The sequence below is a fragment of the Myodes glareolus genome, chromosome 8 (genome assembly GCF_982192425.1).
Source record: "Myodes glareolus chromosome 8, mMyoGla1.1, whole genome shotgun sequence".
Taxonomy (NCBI): domain Eukaryota; kingdom Metazoa; phylum Chordata; class Mammalia; order Rodentia; family Cricetidae; genus Myodes; species Myodes glareolus.
The window spans coordinates 13,436,717-13,445,285 of NC_142033.1; the positions used below are offsets into that span (position 1 = coordinate 13,436,717).

The 8,569-nt window shown below is 37.6% G+C and overlaps 1 pseudogene; it reads left to right on the forward strand.

Moving 5' to 3' along the window:
- Positions 1-2,353: 2,353 nt before the first annotated feature.
- LOC125396223 (large ribosomal subunit protein eL8-like) lies at positions 2,354-6,390 on the forward strand (annotated as a pseudogene).
- Positions 6,391-8,569: the final 2,179 nt, after the last annotated feature.

The following is an 8,569-nucleotide window of genomic DNA, read 5'->3' on the forward strand; positions in this document are numbered from 1 at the left end:
AGGGGAGGGATTGGTATGTGAAATGAGAAAATATTATTTTGAAAACTAAATAAATAAATTTAAATTAAAAAAGAATATTGAAGGTTATGACTATGATATATGTAAACATTGCTTTCCCAAAGCAATACACATCTGTTAAATGATTAGTTTTCTCATTGAAAATAGATTCTTTTTTGAAGTTATAAAAACATAATAAAAGCTATCATTTGTTATTTTTTAAAATTCTGAATGAATTCATACATTCATTCAGAAGCTAATTCATCTACTTTTAATGGTTGATTAATGGCTTTAAGTCTACGCAGAATTGCTTTCTACCTTGCAGACAATATTGAGGGAAAAACCCAAGAGTTAAAGTCAAAGCTTTTCTTTTCAAATCAGCATAAAGAAAGAGAAAACTGTGTTTTAGAATTTAAAACAGTGTTGGTAAATATGCTATTTTTGTCTGATGTGGCTGACAGCTAGAATTTCAAAGGCCAGATATTCCTAATCGATAGCTCTTTAAAACCTGAAAAATTAATGGGAGAAGAAATTAATCGTTGAAGAAATTAGGACTGGGAAGGTGGTTCAGTGGATAGATCAGTTGCCACACTAGCATGACAACCAGAGTTCAGATGTCCAGTACTCACACAGAAGCCACGTGGATGTGGTGGCTCACCCATAATCCCAGCACTCAGGAGGTGGAACCAGGATCCATACACACATTGACCAGCTGGACTAATGCAGTCAGGAAGCTGCGTGTTCAGCCAGAGTCCCTGCCTCCGTGAACGAAGTGGAGAATGAAAGAAGACACTTACCATCGACCTCTGGCCACCACACGCACATTCAAATATGTGTATGTATGTTCATACACATATGTGCACCCATATCCATGCAAACACAGAGAGAGAGAAAGACAGAGAGAGAGAGAGAGAGAGAGAGAGAGAGAGAGAGAGAACTAAGGAGGAAAAAATTGTATTCACATGGCAAGAGGAAATGAAGTAGAAATATGAATTTAAACATGTTAGAAAAATATGTAATGGGTTCTTAAGGGGTTAGCTTTCAAACACTTTAATTCATTATCTAATTTGCTGTCTAACTCTTTCCCCTAGGATCCTTTTCAATTTTCGTTTTTAATTTTTTTGCATGTGTGTATGTGTGTGTGTGTGTGTATGTGCGTGTGTGTGTGTGTGTGTGTGTGTGTGTAAATCAGAGGGCCATGGGCAAATTACAGAAGCTGGTTCTCTCCTTCTACCATACAAGTTCTATAGCAGGCTTTTTCTTTGGTGCCACCAACTGTTTCCAGATCACAACAGGGAGACTTCTTATTGGTTATGAATGCTTGGACTTATCTTAGCTCTTATTTTAATCTGTTTCTCTTTATATACATTGTGCCTTGGGGCTTTTTACCTTTCTCTTTCCTCTCTCTCTCTCTCTCTCTCTCTCTCTCTCTCTCTCTCTCTCTCTCTCTGTATATCTTACTTTCCTGCTATCTCCATGTCTGGCTAGCGGTTGTCTGACTTCTGGCACTGTGGCATGCTCCTCTCTTTCTCCCTCATTCTCTTAGTTCTTCTTTTCTCTCTTCTCCAGCCTAGATTTCTTCTCCTATTTATTCTCTCTGCCCACCATCCTCTCGTATCTCTTTCTCTGCTTAGCTATTGGCCATTCAGCTCTTTTTTAGACCAATCAGGTGCCTTAGGCAGGCAAGGTGAAACAAATGTAACACATCTTTACATAATTAAACAAATGAAACACATCTTTACATTGTTAACAAAGGCAGCAGCAGAAACAAATGTAACACAACTTTGCACAGTTAAAGTAGTATTCCACAGCATAAACAAAAGTAAGGCATCTTTATATAGTTAAGTATTCCATAACAAGGTTTAGTGGATTCAAGTCCTCAGACTTGGTGGGAAGCATCCTTTCCTTATGAATGATCTTGACAGGCCCAAATCATTAATTTTATAAGAAAAAAGAGTTCATGGGAGTGCATTTGCACCTCAGTGTGCAGGGTGTATTTCATGTATATGAATTCCTGGGTTTGAAGCCCAGGGCCAAAGAAAGAAAACGTGTCCCCTCGAAGAACACAAGAATTTGTACAACTTGTATATGTATTCCTAAAAGGCACAACACTATGTAAATCCTCTCAATAAAAAAAAATTAAGGAGGGCTGGAGAGATGGCTCAGAGGTTAAGAGCACTGCCTGCTCTTCCAAAGGTCCTGAGTTCAATTCCCAGCAACCACATGGTGGCTCACAACCATCTGTAATGAGGTCTGGTGCCCTCTTCTGGCCTTCGTGCATACATGCAGGCAGAATATTGTATACATAATAAATAAATAAAATAAATAAATATTTTTTAAAAAATTAAGGAGAACTATGGGGTAAGGGGAGTAATAATTATTTCATTGATAGATTAACAATATATTTTCTTATGTTACCTGATGAAAGGATGACATACTTGGACAGCTAGAACAAACCTCTAATACTCTGGCCACCAACTGCAGAACACACATTCTACATGGGACATTCATTAGGACAGACCCTGTGGTTGCCCAACCTTAAACAAATAATTTGAAAGGACTGAAATTATACAAGGTATATTCTCCAGCTGCCACAGTTAAGTGAATTATAATCCCATTAGCTTAAATTTCAAATTTTAACACAAATTAAATGATGGGTTGTTAGATAAATAATGGAACAAAAAAACAAAAGGGAAATTGGAAAACACTTTGATATGAATGAAAATAGAAAATTAATGAGTTCTTCCATTACACACAGACTACTAAAGCACACTGAATAATCAAAAACTACCCAGAAAAGGAGCTAAAGCCCAAATTGTTTTCCTACAAAATTTTACCAAAACCTTTTAGAAGGAATTAATAGTAATTATTTGTGAGCTCTTCTAAAATAGGGTCAAGTTCCCTAATCCAGCCTATGGCATCAGTATTGCCAAACCCCAAAATTTCACCAAAAAATATGTTAAAAATAAAAATTATATCCTCAACAAAATATTAACAAACTGAATTAGCCCGTGCATAAAAAGGGTTATACAATGTAACTATGTAGAAGTTATCCTAGAAATACAAGGTTGATTTAACATCTAATAATTAATGAATGTATTTCATGTCAATAGAATAAATAATAAAGTCCATACCATCTCCAGAGGTGCAGAATGAGCATTTCTTAAAAAGTCAAAATCGCTTCTCAACAAACATATGTGCATACATCCTTAGCAAACCAAGTTTTGTATTCCACTACTGCACCCTTAGGGCTGTCATACCATGCTGGTTGTTGCTGTGGCTCATAGGCTCATAATTGTGCAGGATTACCAGTTGCTTCCCATCTTTGGAAGCTTGTATTTACCTTCTGGTGCCTGAAAGCTAGTACTCAGAGAGGAGGTGTTCAGGAGAGTAGCATGTAACAACAATTACCAAGAAAAGAGAACATGAATTTGAAAGAGAACAGGGAGGGATTTATGGCAGGGTCTGAAGGAAGGAAAGGGAAAATGATGTAGCTCTATTATTATCTCAAAAATAAATTTTTAAAATATTTTAAAGACAATTCAAAAAGACATACAGTTTACAAAGGAATAAGTAAAATGACCTATTAGAGTTTATGTAACTTTGTATATGGCAAATGCTAAAGAACACACACACAACTATTAAAGATATATAATCTGGTTCAGTCAACTACAGTTCTATACACTATTAATGGACAAATAAAAAATTAAATTGAGAAACAATTCCATTTAAATTGTCAACAAAGCACTCTCAGGGAATTAAGCAAATCCTACAGCCTTGCTTCCTCATCCCATCCCCTTGTCTCACCTACATCACCCAAGGAAGTGTCTCCCTGGAAACCAGCTGGCCATAGTGGTCAGTGAATCAGGTAATTGATCTTTACTCTCCTTCCCACCCTCCAGCTCCAATCCCGCATTCTTATACCTGGCTTTGTGGCCAACCACCTGCTGCACCCCTCTTCCCTTTCTGTCCCCACTCCTATGGATTAAACAAATCTTTTCCTGTAGCCTTTCTTTCTCATCCCATACCTTTGTTTTATTTCTAACACTGGAGACACTCTCTTACTGGAAACTTGCTGGTCATGGTCACCAGAGAATCAGATCCCTCTGGAAGATCCACCTCTCCTGTGAACCCTCTCATCCTCTGCCCTTCTAGTTCATCCCAATTCTAGTGGACCAGCTCTCAATATCTAGAAACAAATTCTACCCAGACCCTCAATGGTCATATATAGCAGGGACTTAGAAGCACCCCTACAAGGCAACCCAGAGCCACCACATGCTCATAAAATCTAGAGAGGGAAGTAAAAACCAAGGAATGGAAAACCCACCTGATAAAACTATATCAGATACTAACACTAAGAATTACAATCATCCAAAACCCAAATGCCTAGACAACAGCCTAAAAACACGATCAATAACAGCCAGGAAAATGTCTTCCCTAGAGTCCAGGAACCCTGGAACAACAGACACTGACTGAGAAATGCTGTAGCTGGAGCACAAGATAAGGACCTCAAAAAAGCTATTATGAATATGATCAAGGACTTATTAAGGATATGAATAAATTCATTAATGAAATCTATGAAAACACAAACAATAAAATGAAGAAAACTGTTTCAAGATATAAAAATAGAAATAGAATCAATAGAGAAAACCTAGACTGAGGGAAAACTGGAAAGTTTTAGGAACTTTAACAAAAACCTCACCAACAGAATACAAGAGAAGACAGAAAGAATCTCAGAAATCTCAGACACTGAAGTCAAGACAGAAGGAATGATACATTAGACAAAGAAAATGTTAAATCTAAAAGACCAAGATACATAACACTAGGAAATCTTGTACTATGAAAAGAAATACAAATCTACAACTAGTAGGAATAGAGGAAGAAGAAACACAGGTCAAAGGCATAGAAAATATTTTCAACAAAATCATAGAAGAAAATTTCCTTAACTAAAGAAGGGTGTGCCTATCAGGTACAAGAAGTATACAGAACATCAAATAGAGTAGACTGGAAAAGAAATTCCTGATAATATAATAATCAAAACACTAAACATACAGAGCAAAGAAAGACTTTTAAAAGCCTCAAGGGCAACAAACTAAGTAACATATAGATGCAAGTCTCTTATAATAACATTTGATTTTTCAGTGGAGACTCTAAAAGCAAAAAGAACCTGAACGATATCATTCTACAGACTCAACGAGACCATAGATGCCAGCCAGCACAGACTACTATATCTAGCAAAACTTGTTGTGGAGGGCGTGGTCGATCGATAATTAACCAGACCAATTCAATACAAAAGATTTAGCTTTTAATAAAAGGGAAAAAACTTACAAGACCAGAGATCCCACGAATACCAAACGAGCCAGGAACCACAAAAGAGGAAGTTGCAAGGCACTTCGATTTTATTTGTTTTGTGTAGTCTGAAGGGGACACACCTTAAGCAGAATGTGATTGGCTGAGATTCCCCATCAACTTGTAATCATAATAGATGGAGAAAGAAAGTCATTCCATGATAAAACCAAATTTATGAAGTATCTGTCTACAAATCTAACTCTACAGAAGGTGCTAAAAGAAAAACTTCTGCTCTCTCCTCCAACCAAGCAAGATACCCAAGGGAAAGAAGGCCAAGGGGGAAAAGGTGGCCACAGCATCCGCTGCTGGGAAGAAACAGGAGGCAAAGAAGATGGTGAATCCTTTGTTTAAGAAAAGGCCTAAGAACTTCAGCATCAGGCAGGACATCCAGCCCGAAAGAGATCTCACACGCTTCGTCAAATGGCCCCGCGACATTCGGCTGCAGCGGCAGAGGACCATCCTCTATAAGCGCCTCAAAGTACCTCCTGCCATTAACCAGTTCACCCAGGCCCTGGACCGGCAAACGGCTACCCAGTTGCTTAAACTTGCACACAAGTACAGCCCAGAGACACAGCAGGAGAAGAAGCAAAGGCTGCTGGCCCGTGCTGAGAAGAAAGCTGCTGGCAAAGGGGATGTCCCAACTAAGAGACCACCTGTCCTTAGAGCGGGCGTCAATACAGTCACCACTATGGTAGAGAACAAGAAGGCTCAGCTGGTGGTGATTGCCCACGACATAGACCCCGTTGAGCTGGTGGTCTTCCTGCCTGCCTTATGTCAGAAGATGGGGGTCCCCTACTGCATCATCAAGGGAAAGGCCAGGCTGGGGTGGCTGGTCCATAGGAAGACGTGCACCATTGTTGCCTTCATGCAGGTTAACTCGGAAGACAAGAGTGCTCTGGCTAAGCTGGTGGAAACTATTAGGACCAATTACAACGACAGATAAGCCTCCACTAGGGAGGCAACGTCCTGGGTCCTAAATCTGTGGCTCAAATTGCCAAGCTGGAAAAGGCAAAGGCCAAAGAACTCGCCACTAAACGGGGTTAAATGTACTGTTGAGTTTCCTGTACATAAATATAATTACAAACCTTCCAAAAAAAAAAAGAAAGAAAAACTTCTACTTGAAGACCCAAGAAAACACAAAGAATAAATAATACCAGACCAAACAATCAAAATGGGAGGGGAGCTTACACAAAAATAACAAAATAACATCAACCAACAGTGCTCATTAATAACTCTGAATATCAATTGTCCCAATTTCTCAACAAAAAAGACATAGACTAACAGAATGGATACAAAAACAGGATCCATATTCCTGCTGTATCCAAAAAACACACTTTAACACAAAGGATAGACATCATCTCAAGGTAAAAGGATGGAAAAAGATATTCCAAGCAAATGGACCCAAGAAACAAGCCAGTGTAACCATTTTAATATCTGACAAAATAGACTTCAAACCAAAAACAATCTGAAGAGATAGAGAAGGACACTATATATTCATACATGGAAAAATCCACCAAGAGGACATTGCAAATCTAAATGTTGATGCACCAAACACAAGGACACCCAGCTTCAAAAAAGCAACATTACTATGTCTAAAAGCACATAATGACCCTCACACTGTGATAGTGGATGGCTTCAATATTCCACTTTCCAGTAGTCAGGTCATCTGTTTAACAAAAATTAAACAGAGAAACGCTGGGGCTACCTGATATTTATAGAACTTTAACCCAAACATAAAAGAATACGCATTCTTCTCAGCAGCTCATGGAAAGCTCCACATACTTGTCCACAAATACATGAAAATTGAAATAACAATCAGCATTTTATGTGACCATCATGGATTAAAGCTAGATATTAAGAATAACAGAGGCAACAGAAAGTTTACAAATTTATAAAAACTGAATAACTTACTACTGAATGAAAATGTATCAGGAAAGAAAGTAAAATCTTTCTAGAATTGAATGAAAATGAAAACACAATGTACTCAAACTTCTGAGGCATACTGATGGTGGTTTTAAGAGGCAAGTTCATAGTACTAAGTGCCATTGCACTAATGCATAAATAAAATTAACAAGATTTCATATTAGCAATTTTATTTTTTATAGCACACCTGAAAGCACTAGAACAAAGAAAAAAGAAAAAGAAATAATGTCCAAAAGAGTAGGCAGAAAGAAAAATAATAAACCCAGGGATGAAATCCATAAAATTGAAACAAACAAACAAAATTACAAAGAATCGATGATACAAAGAATTGGTTCTTTCAATAAATCAATAAGACTGATAAACCCTTAGCCAAATTAAAACTAAAAGATAGAGGGAGAAGATCAAAATCAAAGAGATCATGAGAGAATGCTGAGCTTTTTGGTGACTTGCTTTGTTAGTTTCCATTCATAAAGAAAGCCACAATACATGTTTTTCAATATCAGAAAAGAACTGTGAGATTCCTTTGTCAGTTTCCTAACCACTTAACAGATAGAGGCCAAGTCTAGTGTAAGTTAATGCATTATGGGCAAAAGTACCCACTATAATTTTGTTTTTAATCTACTTTGAGTTTTTACGCACAAAGGTTCACAATTACCTAGCGTCTATAAAATTCATAAAATTCTTTCATTTTTGCATTACCCTATATCTTCACAGTACTGTAAATCGAAAAGGTGACCCTAGCTGTCTTGATAGTGCATGCCTATCATACAGCATTCAACACCCTGAGCACAAGGATCAGGAGTTTGAGGTCAACCTGGGCTTTATATTGAGATGTAGTCTCAAAAGTAAAATAATGATAACATACAATACAATAAATAATAAAATAAACAATATACTCTACCCCAATAAACCTGGACTTCCCCCACCCCAAAATAACTAAAGTCAATGAAGGCACGTGGATGCTCAAGGTAGTAGACCTAGGAAGGTAAAACTGGGACTCAATTCCCCCTCCATCTTTTCCTCCCTTCTTTATTTCTGTTGGTACCAAGGACTAGGATATAGCTCTGATAGACCTCACCATGTTTTGGGGACACTGGACTAAAAAAGCAGTGAAATGCTTTAAGCCTTGATTAATAGGTCATACTAATAGGAGCATGGAAGACAGTGGTGCTGAGGGTGATTTGAACTGAGGGTGATTTGAACCTCAAGATGTTTCAGATGAGAAGAATTTTAGTATGTTACCTAGAGATTTCTCTTGTGATATTTTAATGAAAAATATTGCTGCGTTTTGTCCTTGTCT